The following is a 15,242-nucleotide window of genomic DNA, read 5'->3' as shown; positions in this document are numbered from 1 at the left end:
CCCGCGATTACAACCTGAGGCAAAGGCATACGCTCAACCAACTGAGCCACCCAGGTGCCCCTAACAAATTCTTTAATACCGAATTTACTTTACATCTTTAGGATGAATTTCCTTGTAGTCAGAACGCATTATTATTTGAATGCATTATTAACTTACTCTATTTTTTTAGGCTTTTACATATATAGTCACAAAGTTGGTCCAGGATTTTTTCCATTTTTTGTAACCAATGCAACAATGATGGCTTTATAAAAAAAAGGTGGTCATGCTTTCCTTCTTCATAAATTCCCTGGGAGAGTTTAACTATTTGAAGAATTATATGTTACTTGGAAGTCACTTGAAGGCTCTATAAGAAATTGCCAGTTGACCCATCAAAGTCTGATAGTTGAGTTATTGGCTTTTTTTTTTTTCTTTTTGAGAAGAGAAGTAGGATGGCAGGAAGTGGTGTGTAGGAATCTTTTTGAGTATTTCAAACTTACACAGCTATTGATCTTTTAGTTTTCTTTCTCTTTGTATGGGAGTTTTGTACAGCCATATATTCCTAGAAAATCATGCTCTGCATCCTAGCTTTCAAATATATTAATGTAAAGTTTTACCAAGATACTTTTTAATGATATGGTTTTTCTTTTTGAATTCCTGTGTGTGTATGTGTTCATTTCCTTCTGACTTGGTAAAGTTTGCTATGATTTATCTATATTATTAATTTTTTGAAATTAGATTTATCAGTTTCCCCTTTTTTAACTCATTAATTTCCTATTATATTTATATTTATTGATTCCTTCCACTTCTCACATGCATTTTCTAACTTCTTTGATTAAATGTTTAATTAAGACACAAAGCAAAACCATAGAAAACTATCCACAGTTTGGTATAACTCAGTTGAAGACACTATCCCACATTATCTCATCTGACCTCTTCCATCTTGATTTTTTTTTAAAAAGTAAGATTTACAGTCACAGAAAATGAAACCATTTATGTTTTAGATTTTCTAACACATATAGATCATTTCATCAGGTTTTGACAATCCTACCATATTTCTGACAGTTCATTTCTCTTCCTTCTCTGGCTCCCAATCTCTCATTGTGAGAGCACTACAGAAATCCACCTGAACCAGAGTAGGACTCTAGAGGTTTCCTGTTTGTGTGAGTTATCACATGATCTGACAACTCTTTTTCTATGACTAGTCAATCTCCCAAGATGTTTTCTTTAAGATTTAGAAGGTTTGAGCTCTGGCTCACGGTCAAACTCAACATTTTAACCAGCTTTGTAAATTTCAGATGTATAATTTCTATTTTATATGTAACTAGGCCACACCATTATATTTTACTGATAAATTCTTAGAAGATTAGGGAAAGTTTCAACTGATAAATGTAGAAGGAATGATGTAATTAGAAAAATTATCATTTGGCAATCATAATAGTAATTAATTTGAGCAAGAATCATTAATAGATACTAATGCTAGTGAATGAAAATTTGAGGTTACTTACATGGTCTCAAAACATTTCTCCCTAAGATACCAAACAACATAATTTCAAAGGGGAGGACCCTGGTGGACATACCTTAACCAAATGATCAAAGTTAACACTACAAGCAATGTGAGAAACCGATATCAAGCATCTCCTGAACACGGCACATTGAGAACACAACATCACTTTTATGGTATTTTCTTCATGATTCTAATCATGAAGAAAAATCAGAAAAACTTAAATTGAAGAACATCCTATAAAAATAATTAGACTAGGGGCACCTGGGTAGCTCAGTTAAGCATCTACCATCCGCTCAGGTCAGAATCCCAGGGTTGTGGCACTGATTTCCAAGTCAGGCTCTCTGCTCAGCAGGGAGTCTGCTTCTCCTTCTTCCTCTGCTGCTTCCCCTGCTTGTGCTTGTGTTATGCTCTCTTTCTCTCTCTCAAATAAATAAATATTTTTTAAAAATTGGCCTAAAAAAAAAATTGGCCTATACTTCTCCAAATGTCGAGAAGAAAAAAATGACTGAAAAAATATTCCAAATTTAACAAAGTCTAAAGAGACAAGACAACTAAATGCAACATGTAATCATGAATTTGATTCCTGAACCAGAAAAAATAATTTCTATAAAGGACATTATTGGGGCAACTGGAAAAACCTAAGTAAAGTCTGTGGATTATGTGCAATGTTAACTTCCCTGCTTTTGATAATTATATTGTGGTCATATAAGGAAATATACATAGGGTTAAAGGACCATCATATCTGCAAGTATCAAATGGATCAAAAAAAAAAAAAAAAGAAAACCCACATATATATAGCAAGAAAATAAAATTATTTGCACATATAGGAAAGTGTTAACTATTGCAGAATCTGAGTGAAGGGTGTAATAGGAATTTTTGTACTATTCTTGTAACTTTTCTAAGTCTGAAATTACTTACAAACAAAAACAAAACAAAAATCCCTTATGTTTGGAAAGGTAAGCAAGATGGGGAAAGCTGTGAATCAAAGAAGGAGGTTAGCTCCTTTCCCAGATAAGCCAGGTTGGATAGGAGGGACAGGGGATTCTCTTGTGCCCCAGAGTGAATCTACCAGATGTTCTTGGTTCCCTAAGAAAGACTCCTTTCAGAATATCCTACATATGCTGAGCCATTGTGTCTTAGCACTAGAGCAGGAAGCCTCTACAAAGACTCTTTCAAGCTACTGTATTCAGGTCTCTGCAGCCAAAGGTAAGTCTCCAAAAAGCTAATGAGAGATTTTGACCAGGGGGCTCTGAGATATCTACAAATATCTCAATTCCTCCAAATATCTACAGAAAAGAGCCATCCTCAACTTGTTAACTTCCTTAACAGGACCCTTATTCCAAGTCCACGCCAAACCCATAGGGTCCATTTCACTGTGCATGTTTTTGACTTCTAGAGGGACTAGCAAAAAACAGGAGATCTCAAATGGCCAAGCCAGGGCTATAGGTCAGAATTCTGTTCTAGTGCTTGGCTTTGGGGAAGTTTCAGACAAAACTTCCCCATGGTATGAATGTTTTGCTCTCAGATCATTTCTATGACTCCATTTTTTTTTCTATGATTCCATTTAACTCAAGTTCAACACTAGACAAAATTAGTCCATTATATTAGATCTAGAGGTGGCAATGGGTACTGATTGGTAAAGAAGGCTTCAGGGTGCTAGAGATGATGTATACCTTGATCTTGATCTTAGTTGTATTTACATGATTTTCCACAATGTAGAAATTCACTGAGCTGTACCCTTAAGGTAAGCATACTTGACTGTATGTATGTTATACCTCAATTTTTAAAAAAGAATATTTAATGATCTGAAAAATGTTTGTTGTACAAATAAAATGAAATAATCTGGATTCAAACTTAAAACTTTTCACATACAGCCACATAGTGCCTCCCTCTTCCTACCCCCTCCCCCCCCCAGCAGTACGAATGTTCCTTTTAGAGTTCAGAAACAGGCAAAATTAAAAAAAAGAAAAAGAAAAAGAAACAGGCAAAATTTATCAGTGATGTTAGAAGCTGGGAGAATGACAGGGAAGTGACAGGGAAGGCATATCATGAAGGCTTTCAGGGTACTACAATGTCCTGTTTTCTGATCTAAATACATTACCCGTGGATGTTCCCTTTGTGACAATTTCTTGAGCTGTATATTTATGTATCTCTCTGTACATATCTTATATCTCTGTAAAAGGTTTGCTAAAAATTTTAAAGAGAAAAATTATTTGTTCCCAAATCTGGCACTGAACACACAGTAGGTGATGAAGGAAAACAGCCACAAGAAAAGAAAATACTCTTAACTCCTTATCTCAAGCTCATTTCTGTATCAAAGAAACTACCTGTCTTTGATTATGTGTAGCTGAAAACAGAGACTATCTGCTCTAAAAACTAAAGCTTGATGTGTATGGCTTCTGAAAGATATTTACTTTGCCTTACCTTTCAACTTCTTTTGTTTCAGAAGATGTTATAGTTACTGTGCTTTGTCTGAGGACTACATAAGGATCAAATATAATGCCAAAATATTGCTTTGGCATTTCACCCTTTCATTAAGCTAATGGTCAAAATCTTATTTGTTTTGTTATCTTGTCTCAGCTCATCTTAATTACCATTAGTTTGACTTTAATTTCAGTGAAGAGCAGTTACTAAAAGTAGCTTTAAGTTTTGTTTTTGTGGTTTTATCTTTATTGAATTATTTTATCAGGACATTACAAAGAACAGATTCAAGAAGGTCAAACATGTCACCCCTAAAAACTACAGACAAGGCAAAAAGATTCTTAGAACACAGTAACTTCCAGATCCAGTTTCTTTTCCTTACATAATTTATTTATTTTTATTTTTTCCCCATTCTTGAGGTATGTGACATATAATATTGTGTAAGTTTAAGGTGTACAATACCATGATTTGATACACGCATATGTTTCAAAATAATTACAAGACGGTTAGTTAACACTTCCAACACCTCACATAATTACTTTTTGTATGTATGGTGAGAACATCTTTTTTATTTTTATTTTTTGAGAACATTTTTTTTAAGATTTTATTTATTTATTCATGAGACACACACAGAGAGAGGCAGAGATAAAGGCAGAGGGAGAAGCAGGTGCCCTGTGGGGAACCTGGTATGGGATTCTATCCCAGGACACTGGGATCACGACCTGAGCCAAAAGCAGACGCTCAACCACTGAGCCACTCAGGTGCCCTGAGAACATTATTTTTAAGTTAAGCCTAGATAAAAATATTTTCCAAACACCCTCAAAGTTTGTTCCATTGGCCAAATCTTTTAAAATATCAGTTTAGATACTTACTCAGTAAATTCTTTGTTTTCTAACCACAAGCAAAGTCACATCCATCCCAGCTGCCATGGAGTTAGAACAGATTTCCAGAAACCAGACTCACTCATGGGATGTTGTCACAGATGGATACATCATTACTGTTGCCAGAAAGGGCCTTAAAGGAAACATTAAAAGAAGTATGTACTAAATCCTTGGCAAAAGCAATAGAAGCCACATTTTTAATAATACAGTACTCTAGATAAGTTGAACACTTGGTCCTTTCAAAGCACTTTCATTAATGTGGGGAACAATAAAAAAAAAGTGAAGGAGGTTTCAAAGAGTTTTAATCTGGGCTTTTGTGGAGGGACTAGACTGTTCATCAGCTGGAATGTGTCACAAGGATGAAGTGTGCTCCCATTATACAGGGTTGCAGCCTCAAATCCGTAACTCTCCCATCCCCAGCCTCTAAATTTCACAATCCTTCTCAACACCCTTTAAGCTTCTAATCCCAGATGTATATGGTACCCCAATCTACAACAAATGTTCTTGTAGTACTGATACCCCTGTATGACCAAACATGACCGTCAGAAACCACTAGCCAGTGACTACAAAGCTCACTGATCCGTTCAGATTGTCCAACAGTGAATTACACAGATTCCTGATCAGGAACCCATAGTGATCTCCAATGACACCCCAATGAGTGAATGAGTATCAATCGTTGACCCCCACAGACCCATCTCCCCCCACAATTACTGACAGTCCCAATCACTGACCCCCATTGATCCGTGTGTTCTCCATCCCTTGATGTACAAGTCCAACCACTAATACCGTCAGATTCCTCCCATCCATGATCTAAAAGAAGTCTCAATCACTGATGGCCTAAAGCATTTCTCTAAATATTGGTCCCCATTAACCCCTCTCGTCACTTAACCTCAAAGTTTCCACAACCATCACTTCCAGGTACCCGAAAAGAATTTAGAACTCCAATCACTGACCCTCTCAGGCTTCCGAACACTGAGCTCTAATGCTGTTCATTATCAGGGTTTTTGAAGCACCTCACTTAGCACCAAGACCCCCCCGCAAAGACCACTATAAACTGATCACCACTCACTCTGCCAAGCAAGAAATCGAGAACCCTCATTTATTGATTTCCAAATACACCCAATCCATCTTCACAGAAACTGCCACTGACTCCCGCAAACCCCTACCACCCACCACAGACCCCCCACGAGGCTCCCACATCCAATCACTTAACCTCTTCAGCACCCTCGTCTCTGACCCTTACGGGCACCCATGACTGACCCAGTTGGGCCACCGTAGTCGTCCGATCACTACCCTACAGAGGTCTTTAATTTTGACTGTTTCTCACACTGACCTTTCCCATTTTTCCTGGATCCGCGCCCATAACCCGAAATTGATCGCCGGACTACGGCGCCTCGCCGCAGTATAATCTCTTCCCATCCCAACTGGCCAGTGCGCAGACTCAGTCACGACTTTGAGGCTGTCGGCCGCCACCTGGCAACCTTCCAACGAACAGGATTCTGGGTTTCTGAACTTTAACGGTAGGTATGATGGCTGCGCCCTCCTGACAGCTTGTTGGGAGAGGCCATGTTTAAATCGGGGCCGTACAGCGGTGAAGAGGCCCTTTGTTAGACCAGCGGGTTAAGCTACCTCAGGGCTGGGAGGAGCACGCGCTCCTGGGTCCTTAAACATTGACTTCCCCGCTACTTTTAGCTCCTCAGAAGCCCAAACCTCCTGTGACCAATACGTAGGTGCCCTAACCTCCAAGCTGAGCTTCCTTTGTCTCCAGCAGCGCAAGCGCTGAGGTTAAGATGGCCACGTCCGTTTATACAGTTTCTTACGTACTGTGGGTGGAGCCCCCTCATAGGAGGAGCTCCCCAAAGCTAGGTGAAACTTTTCCTGGGACTGTTGTGGGAGTTGGAGAGCTGGGGAGCCTGAGACCGCCAGAGAAGGGGCGAGAACCCCAGAGAGGAAGCCATGGGAGACGGCGAGTACGAAGCTATTAGCTGTTACCGAAAGAAAATGTTGAAAGCAAGGACATTTTTTTTTTTTAACTTTCAACTATTCGTAATAAATGATAAGAATTTTAGAACTCTATGTTGTTGCTGCTGATTTGAGAGATTCAACATGAGATTTTTAAAAAATTAAGAGAGACATAATTCCCTGTCCTGTGTTAATGCTGGGCCAGGTGTACAGGGAGTTTATCTTAAGTAGTGTTACAAACTAGAATTCAGCCGGGTAAATTTGAACATCCACTTGGCTTTATTAAATGATTGGTGAATCAGGCAGCATCCCACCTAGCAAGCCTCGAAGTTGTACAAAATGGAAGGTTTTTATAAGAAGGGGGACTGGCAAGAAGGTTATTAGCAAAAGATTGTTCCAAGGTCACCTTCTCTTAGGTGGAAGAGCAGGGGTCTTACTAGGTAGGGTAACTGACCCATATAGGTCACCAAGTTTTTTACTGAACACAAAGGGCTCCTTGCTGGAGGTGCATCAGCCAAAAGATCAGCCAAGTCTTTTGGTTTGAGCAAATGGTTTTTACTGCTTGAAGCTAGTAAGGAGATAGTCCACAAAGTTCTATTTCTAACACAAATTACAGGACCAATTCATACTGCTAGCTGGCAACCTTTTGGTTGTTTTCTTCTTGCAATTAGGAAGTGGTCACAGGACTTTCGTAGAACCTTGGTAATCATTCAAACATGACTTAACAGAGGTTTGCTTAACTCTGCAATTTTCCAGGAACATTTGTGATTTTCTTTGGTCCCAGACATCTGCTTAGTTGAGTAATTTCGGTGGGCTTCCAGGAATAGGGCAGTTGTCAAGGACTCCTGAAGCTGAAAAAAACACATTATGGAAGAAACAAGATAGTTTATTTGTTGTTATTTCTTACTGTGGTCCCTGATGACCTAATCCTTAACTACAAAATCTCATTTTGGGGGATGGAGGGGCCCCAAGGAACAGTTTACCTCATTGGTGATAATCAGAAAATTTCTGACTACGTGGTTAAGACTTATGTTTCTAGGAGAGGTTGAAACTACAGTTAGAAAAAAAAAAAGTACAGTTAGGTTAGGTATTATTAAGCCTTAGCTTGGTGGCTTGGATAAGTAACACCATTTTAAGCCTGTGGTTTTCTTTCTAAGAGTGGCTTGCCCCAGATGCTGACTGATGTAGGAAGGATGTTAGGGTTCGAAGCCAATGCCCAAAAAAGAACTCTTAGTATTTGGTGCACAAAGGTAATTTTATTAAAGAACAGGATCCTTGGGCAGAAAGAGCTGTACTGGGGTCATGAGGAACAGCCCATTATATACTTTGAAGTTGGGAGGGGATTAAGGACAGTGTAAGTCTCTAAGGAATTTTGGAAGCAAGATTTCCAGGACATTGAGGGGGATGGCTATTGTTAGGAAAAGGTAATTTAATTACTATCTAATAAAACCTGAGTCATGAGATCCTTCAGATGTATATCGGTGGGTCATATGCTTGGGGATGACCAACATATATCTTGAGGGGGTAGAGATAAAAGAAGTTTCCAAAGGAATTTTTTTTTTATATGTTAAAGTAGACCTACAGGGCCTGGGCTTTGGGCTAAGATTGTCTTTTGCCCTTAGCAAAGTATCAACATTGAGGCAGCTGAGTTCCTAGAGGAATGTCATTCTGCCTTGTTTCAAGGACCTATCAATAGGCTGTAAGTAGTGAGGAAATGTAATAATTTTTCTTTTGCCTGTTTCCCACCTCACTGACCTGAGACAAGGATGTGAGTGTGGGCAGTTGATTTGGCAGGTAGAGGATAGGCAAGTGACAAGAGAGGAATGGAACCCAAAACAGAGTGTATCAATGAGATTATCCCTGTGAGCAATGGAGACTCAGTCCTTTGAGGAACTCTGGAAGGTAGTGTAGATAAAAATTGTCCCATTCAAGGGCTGCTGAAGCTGAGATATTTGTACATCGCCTCTTGTTCCTCATTGTTGGGTACTACAGAAAGGAACTTCAAGCACTTCTAGCCTGCCTCATGGGCAGGGTCTCAGGCAGAGTCTCTAGGAACTGTAGGCAGAGTTTCTGTTAGGCACCATTTACTCATGTTCTATACTTTGCCTCTGAGTAAGCCAAAGAAACCATGTTTCCACTTCAAGGGGAAGAAAAGAAGAAACTCATTGTCTGAGTTTTGTCCTAGGTCCCAAACACGTGATAACATCCAAAAGAGCCAGATCCCAAACATGTTCCAGGACGAAGCTTCAAACAAACGTCAGCTCATGCTTGCATCAAAACCTCCATCTCTGGTGATTTACAGAATAACACTTATTGTTCAGCTGACACTTGCCTTTGATTGGACTCTACCCTGGATTCCTGAAGGAACAGATGCCCTAAATCCCTTTCCTTTATTTATTTATTTATTTATTTATTTATTTATTTATTTATTTATTTATGATAGTCACACAGAGAGAGAGAGAGGCAGAGACATAGGCAGAGGGAGAAGCAGGCTCCATGCACCGGGAGCCCGACGTGGGATTCGATCCCGGGTCCCCAGGATCGCGCCCTGGGCCAAAGGCAGGCGCCAAACCACTGCGCCACCCAGGGATCCCCCTAAATCCCTTTCCAATATAAACCCTTAACCCCAAGTGATGATGAGACTCATTTCCCTTACCTTTCCAAGTCTCCCAGCCACTCCATTTGCTGTTCTGTGTCACTCACACTGTTCAGTAAACTCTGTTTTCACTTTCTCCAGCTCTCATTTGATTATTATCCTGCATGAAGCTGAAGACCCTCTTAGCTGGTCCTGTGGGGCCATCCTCTGGGTTATCAGACCCAGCCTGCCTACATCATACTGACAGCATTCATTTTATACCACCTAATGCACATCATAGGCATTGGAATGTCTCTAGGAATGGTTACCTTGTCTTATGGAAATAACTTTTTAAAAAACCATAATTTGGGACGCCTGTGTGGCTCAGTGGTTGAGCGTCTGCCTTTGGGTCAGGACATGATCCCAGAGTCCCCGGGTTGAGTCCCACATCAGGCTCCTGGCATGAAACCTGCTTCTTTCTGCTCCCTCTGCCTATGTCTCTGCCTCTCTCTCTCTCAGTGTCCCTCATGAACAAATAAATCTTTAAAAAAATAAAATAAAATAAAAAACCATAATTCCAATTGGTCATCATACTAACTGATAAAACAGCTGACGTCCAAAATGGCTACCAGTGATTCCTACCTCCTGGTATTAACACCCTTGTGTAGTCCCCTTATACATTGGACCATTGTGAGGCTAATAAGATACAGTAGAAGTGATAGCACATCACTGCTAAGATTAAGTTATAAATGATACCTTGGCTTTCTCTTCATGGTGCGATCTCACTGTCTCTTTCAAATAATTTACTTGGAGAAGTTAGTTGTCATGTCATGAGGACGTTGAGACAGTCTATGTAGAGGTCCACATAGCAAGGAACTGAGGTCTGCCAACAGCCAGAGACAAACAGCCTTTCCTTATCCAAATGGATCATCTTGGAAGAAGATCCTGCTGTCCTTGTCAAACCTTGAGATCACTGCAGCCTCTGCCAATAGATGGACTGCAGCTGCATGAGAGACTAATCAGAACCAACAGTCCAACTAAATGTTCCCAGATTCTTGACGTTCAGAAATTGTGTAAGATACTAAACGTTTGTTTTAAGCTGTTGATCTTGGGAGTAATTTGTCATCCAGGAATAGATAATACTACTGTAATTGATGTCTTTGGATTTATTTTTTATTTTTTAATGATTTATTTATTTTAGAGAGTAAGGGAGGGAACAGGCAGAGGAAAAGGGAGAGAGAGAATCCCAGACAGGCTCCACACTGAGTGCAGAGCCCAGTGCAGGGTTCAGTTTCACAACCCTGAGATCATGACCTGAGCCTAAATCAAGTGTCAGATGCTCAACCAACTGACCCACCCAAGCACCCCAGGTGCCTTTGGGTTTCTTAAAGAAGTCTTAATCTTGTAAGATTGTTCTTTCAAATCAGAGAGGATTATTAGCATTTTCCTCTTGTCCTGCAAGGGAGCAATTACGGCTCTGCTAGAGCCAAGAAAGTGGAAAGAAGAATCTTGGAATAAGATTGCAAAACTGGATACACTATTTAATGTCCTACAAGGCAATAAAACCATACCTTTAAGATTATCTTTTCTGCAGAGAATCAAGTTGCATCTGTAATAGATAAATATATGAAATTCATTAATTGTCTGCAAGTTAATATCTATCTGTACAGTCCAGATCCTAATCAGTAGTAAAAAGCCAATCAAATGTGCATTCCACTAGAGGAGAGGGATGTTAAGCTGGTACAGATTTAATCCACAGGGGACATTTGGCAACGTCTGGAGATGAAATTAGTTGTCATGAACTGTGGGAGAGGGGTTGAGGAAAATGAGCAGAATGCTACTGGCACATGGTGTGTAGAAGCTAGGGAGGCTTCCAACCATTCTATAATACAGCGGGAAACCTTCTAAAATAAAGAATTATCTGGCCCAGAATGTGTATGGTGTTGAATTTAGAAAATCCTTCTCTAGAATGGTTTATTAGATCTTGGGTGGACATTTAGATGATGCTCCAGTATGACTTTGAAGAGTCACACAGGATGACACAGTAATGTTTCTTTGTTTCCTAGTTTTTTAATAATGTCTCTTAATGAAAGATTGGCAAAATGTTAACTTAAATCTGGGTAATGAATACATGGTGATTAATCTTTTGTCTCTATTTTTGTGAATGTTTGCATTTTTTTCTATATTAAAAGGTAAAAAGAAAAAACTGTAAATTCTTGTCTTTAGCTTATGGTCAGTCCATGTACCAGGGACCACAACTACAGATCATGTTTAGACATAATGTTTATGTTAAGTCTAAAGATGTTTCTCATTTCCAGCTGGGCCCCTGTGCTCTGCCCATCTCCCAAGTCCAGTGGTTCTCAATTCTAGCTATATCTTAAAATCACTAAGAAACTTTAAAAATCCCAGTTACTAGGATCAATTCCCAGCAACTCACGTTTGATTTTCCCAGGGAAAATTTCTATTTTCATTTATTTATTTATTTATTTATTTATTTATTTATTTATTTATTTATTTTAGTTTACTAGATGTGGGAAATTATGGGCTCACAACCTAAATCTATTAAGGAACCTCAAGTTCGGTTTGAGTTGGGCTGGCTGATACCTGGCAAGATGAATGGCAGCCTTCTCAAGTGGACTCATCAACCATTAGCAATGTTGAAAACAGTTTCCCGAAGTTTCTGACCTCCAAATTGCAGGTTTATTAGTGTAACCTTAAAGCCAGTGGCAATTTCCTGATATCTGTTCCTGCAGCCATTCCAAAGAGTTTTGGAAGCATTTAACACCCTAACTTAAATCTCTTTCTTGGGATCCCTGGGTGGTGCAGCGGTTTGGCGCCTGCCTTTGGCCCAGGGCGCGATCCTGGAGACCTGGGATCGAATCCCACGTCGGGCTCCCGGTGCATGGAGCCTGCTTCTCCCTCTGCCTATGTCTCTGCCTCTCTCTCTCTCACTGTGTGCCTATCATAAATAAATAAAAATTAAAAAAAAAATCTCTTTCTACTTGAAATACCTAGGATACTTAGAGAAATTTCTATTTCCCTACACTGAATCCCAACTGATATAGGGGTTCTACGGCTTACATGAAAGCTGATTAATTCACAGACGGTACATACAGTACAAGAGTAGGCCCATACCTTTTATAATAAAATGGTTCTTCTACCTTGTCTATCACAGCTCAGGGAAGAGATAACAGTGAGTACTGGAAGAGATTATCTAGATCCCATCTGAGAAGCCTTATAAACTTTGGAAAACTTCAGCATCCCAGCTCTGAATGTTCTATAGCTTATCACTTAACTGACAAATGTTTTCATGTTGAAGTAATCTCCATCAATTTCTTCCTTGTTAGAGAGGGGTGGTAAAATGATGGGACTATGGGTAATAGATTTATCAAAAATGGTCCAGAATTTCAGGTATATTTGTCATGCCTCTAGATTATATATTTGTCATGTCATGTAGGTTACACATAGGGACTTACAAATCTTTCTTCATTATGCACAAGAGACAGGAGTAAATATAAGCCTACCTTGTGGGATCCCTGGGTGGCGCAGTGGTTTGGCGCCTGCCTTTGGCCCAGGGCGCGATCCTGGAGACCCGGGATCGAATCCCACGTCCGGCTCCCAGTGCATGGAGCCTGCTTCTCCCTCTGCCTGTGTCTCTGCCTCTCTCTCTCTCTGTGTGACTATCATAAATAAATAAAAATTAAAAAAAAATAAGCCTACCTTGTTGGCTGAATTGAGATGGTGAGTATAAGTTATGTTAAAAAGTGACCATGCAGGGCACCTGGGCGGCTCAGTGGTGGAGAATCTGCCTTTGGCTCAGGCTATGATCCTGGGGTGCTGGGATGGAGTCCTGCATCAGGTTCCCTGTGGGAAGCCTGCTTCTTCCTCTGCCTATGTCTGCCTCTCTCTATGTGTAATGAATTAAAAAAAAAAAAGGAACCATACATTTGGAGAAGTAGAAATTACTCATATGATTCTGAATAAGTAGAAATTACTTATATCTCAGGGAACAATTTGATGATAAATGATTAGACCAAAACATTGAAAAATGGAATTTCTTTAACCAAATGGGAGCCAAGGCATAGTTAATTAACTGGAAGACAAGCCACTACCAAAAACTGTATTAGTGGGCAGCCCCGGTGGCGCAGCGGTTTAGCGCCGCCTGCAGCCCGGGGTGTGATCGATCCTGGAGACCCGGAATTGAGTCCCACGTCGGACTCCCTCAATGGAGTCTGCTTCTCCCTCTGCCTGTGTCTCTGCCTCTCTCTCTCATGAATAAATAAATAAAATCTTTTAAAAAACTGTATTAGTTTTATATTGCTGCATAGTAAACCACAAACTTACCAGCCTAAACACAGTTACGTATATTAGCTCACATTTCTGTAGGTCAGAAGTCTGACATGGAATGCCTTGCTCTCTGCTCTGGGTATCACAAGTCTGAAATCCAGGTGCTGACTGGGCTGACTTCTCATTTTGAAGGCTCTGAGGAAAATTCCACTTCTAAGATCATTCTTGATGTAGATAGAATATAGTTCCTTGTGGAAGTAGGACAGAGATTTCTGTTTCTTTGCTGGCTGTCAGCCAGGAGCCACTCTCAGCAACTAGAGGCCATTCTCAGGTCCCATCCCCACAGCCAAGGACCAGGAAACAATGAATAAGAAACTGTGTGGCACATGTGAATTTACTTAAATTTTCTGTGCTATAGTTTTGTTATCTTTAAAATGGTTATAATAGGGGCACATGGGTAGCTCGGTCGGTTAAGCATCTACCTTTGGCTCAGGTCACGATCCCAGGGTCCTGGGGTCAAGCCCCAAGTTGGGCTCTCTGCACAGCAGGGAATCTGCTTCTCTCTCTCCCTCTGCCTTTCCCTCCCCACTTGAGCACTTCCACTCTCTCTCAAATAAATAAATAAAAATATTTTTAAAATGGTTATAATAACAAAATTGTCGTAATTCACGATTAAGAATATTAAGAACAAAGATTTTTTTAGGGCTCTTTATCTTTCTTTCAGTAATAGTATAGCCTTTCCAGTTTCTACCCACTCCCACATTTGAAGTTTTTATTTTATTTTATTTTTGTTTTTGAAAAATTTGTAGAATTTTTAGATATTAATAGAGGATGGATGGATGCCTTAGTAGGCATTAGATAAATCTGGTTTGTTGTCTTCCCTCTCCAAGACACATGGGCCAACTGGAGAGATATAACATGTCATCTTCTATGTATCTTGGCTCTAGCTAGAATGCTACAATTAAATTTATTTCTGTTTTGGAATGCCTGGGTGGCTCAGCGGTTGAGCGTCTGCCTTTGGCTCAGGGCATGATCCTGGTCCAGGATTGAGTTCCAAGTCAGGCTCCCCCATAGGGAGCCTGCTTCTCTCTCTGCTTGTGTCTCTGCCTCTCTCTGGGTCTCTCGTGAATAAATAAATAAAATCTGTAAAAAAAATGAATAAAATTTATTTCTGTTCTGATCATTTTTCAAACATGATTTTGTTGCCGGCTTATCTAGGTGGAGTGTCTTGAGTAAATATTGGGGAGGCCACAGCTTTCTTGGGGACATCTATCTGTTCACACAGAGCATTTCACTATGGAAGTCTCCACTTTCTTTTTCACCGTGGTTGTGGAGCTGTGGGGCTGGGTCTGTATGATGCTTTCTCATTACTTCAGCTCTCTGCTACAAGGACCACCTGCAGCAGTAGTGGCAGCTGTCAAATCTCTGAGTTTGCCAGAGACCATGTCCGGGGTGTGTGTGGTGGGCATGGTGTGGGCATGGTGCAGGTGGCCACAAGTTGCATGGGGGAGGGCACTGAGGTTTTTATTATGGCCACACCCCCACTTCCATTTATGTTTGTTTAAACTCATCAAACTTCATTCTTAAGATCACAAATATTTTTTTAAAGATTTTATTTATTTACTCATGAGAG

General features: G+C 40.1%; 1 protein-coding gene across 5 annotated transcripts in view; it reads right to left on the bottom strand.

The window, feature by feature from the left end:
- Window positions 1-15,242, bottom strand: part of ZNF793 (zinc finger protein 793) — a 147,790-nt gene that overhangs the window by 22,428 nt on the left and 110,120 nt on the right. For 2 of the 5 annotated variants that reach the window (XM_072770284.1, XM_072770220.1), the window contains exons 3-5: window positions 10,894-10,931; window positions 6,119-7,598; window positions 4,777-4,918 (exon numbers count right to left, since the gene is read on the bottom strand). The gene's annotated coding sequence lies outside the window, so the exon portion shown is untranslated. Of the gene's footprint in view, window positions 1-4,776; window positions 4,919-5,516; window positions 5,822-5,854; window positions 6,070-6,118; window positions 7,599-10,078; window positions 10,328-10,893; window positions 10,932-15,242 lie in introns of those variants that run through there. The other 3 variants (XM_072770007.1, XM_072770149.1, XM_072770076.1) reach the window with 3 other exon arrangements.

The sequence above is a fragment of the Canis lupus genome, chromosome 1 (genome assembly GCF_048164855.1).
Source record: "Canis lupus baileyi chromosome 1, mCanLup2.hap1, whole genome shotgun sequence".
Classification (NCBI taxonomy): Eukaryota; Metazoa; Chordata; class Mammalia; order Carnivora; family Canidae; genus Canis; species Canis lupus.
This window is presented reverse-complemented; position numbering and strand designations above follow the sequence as displayed.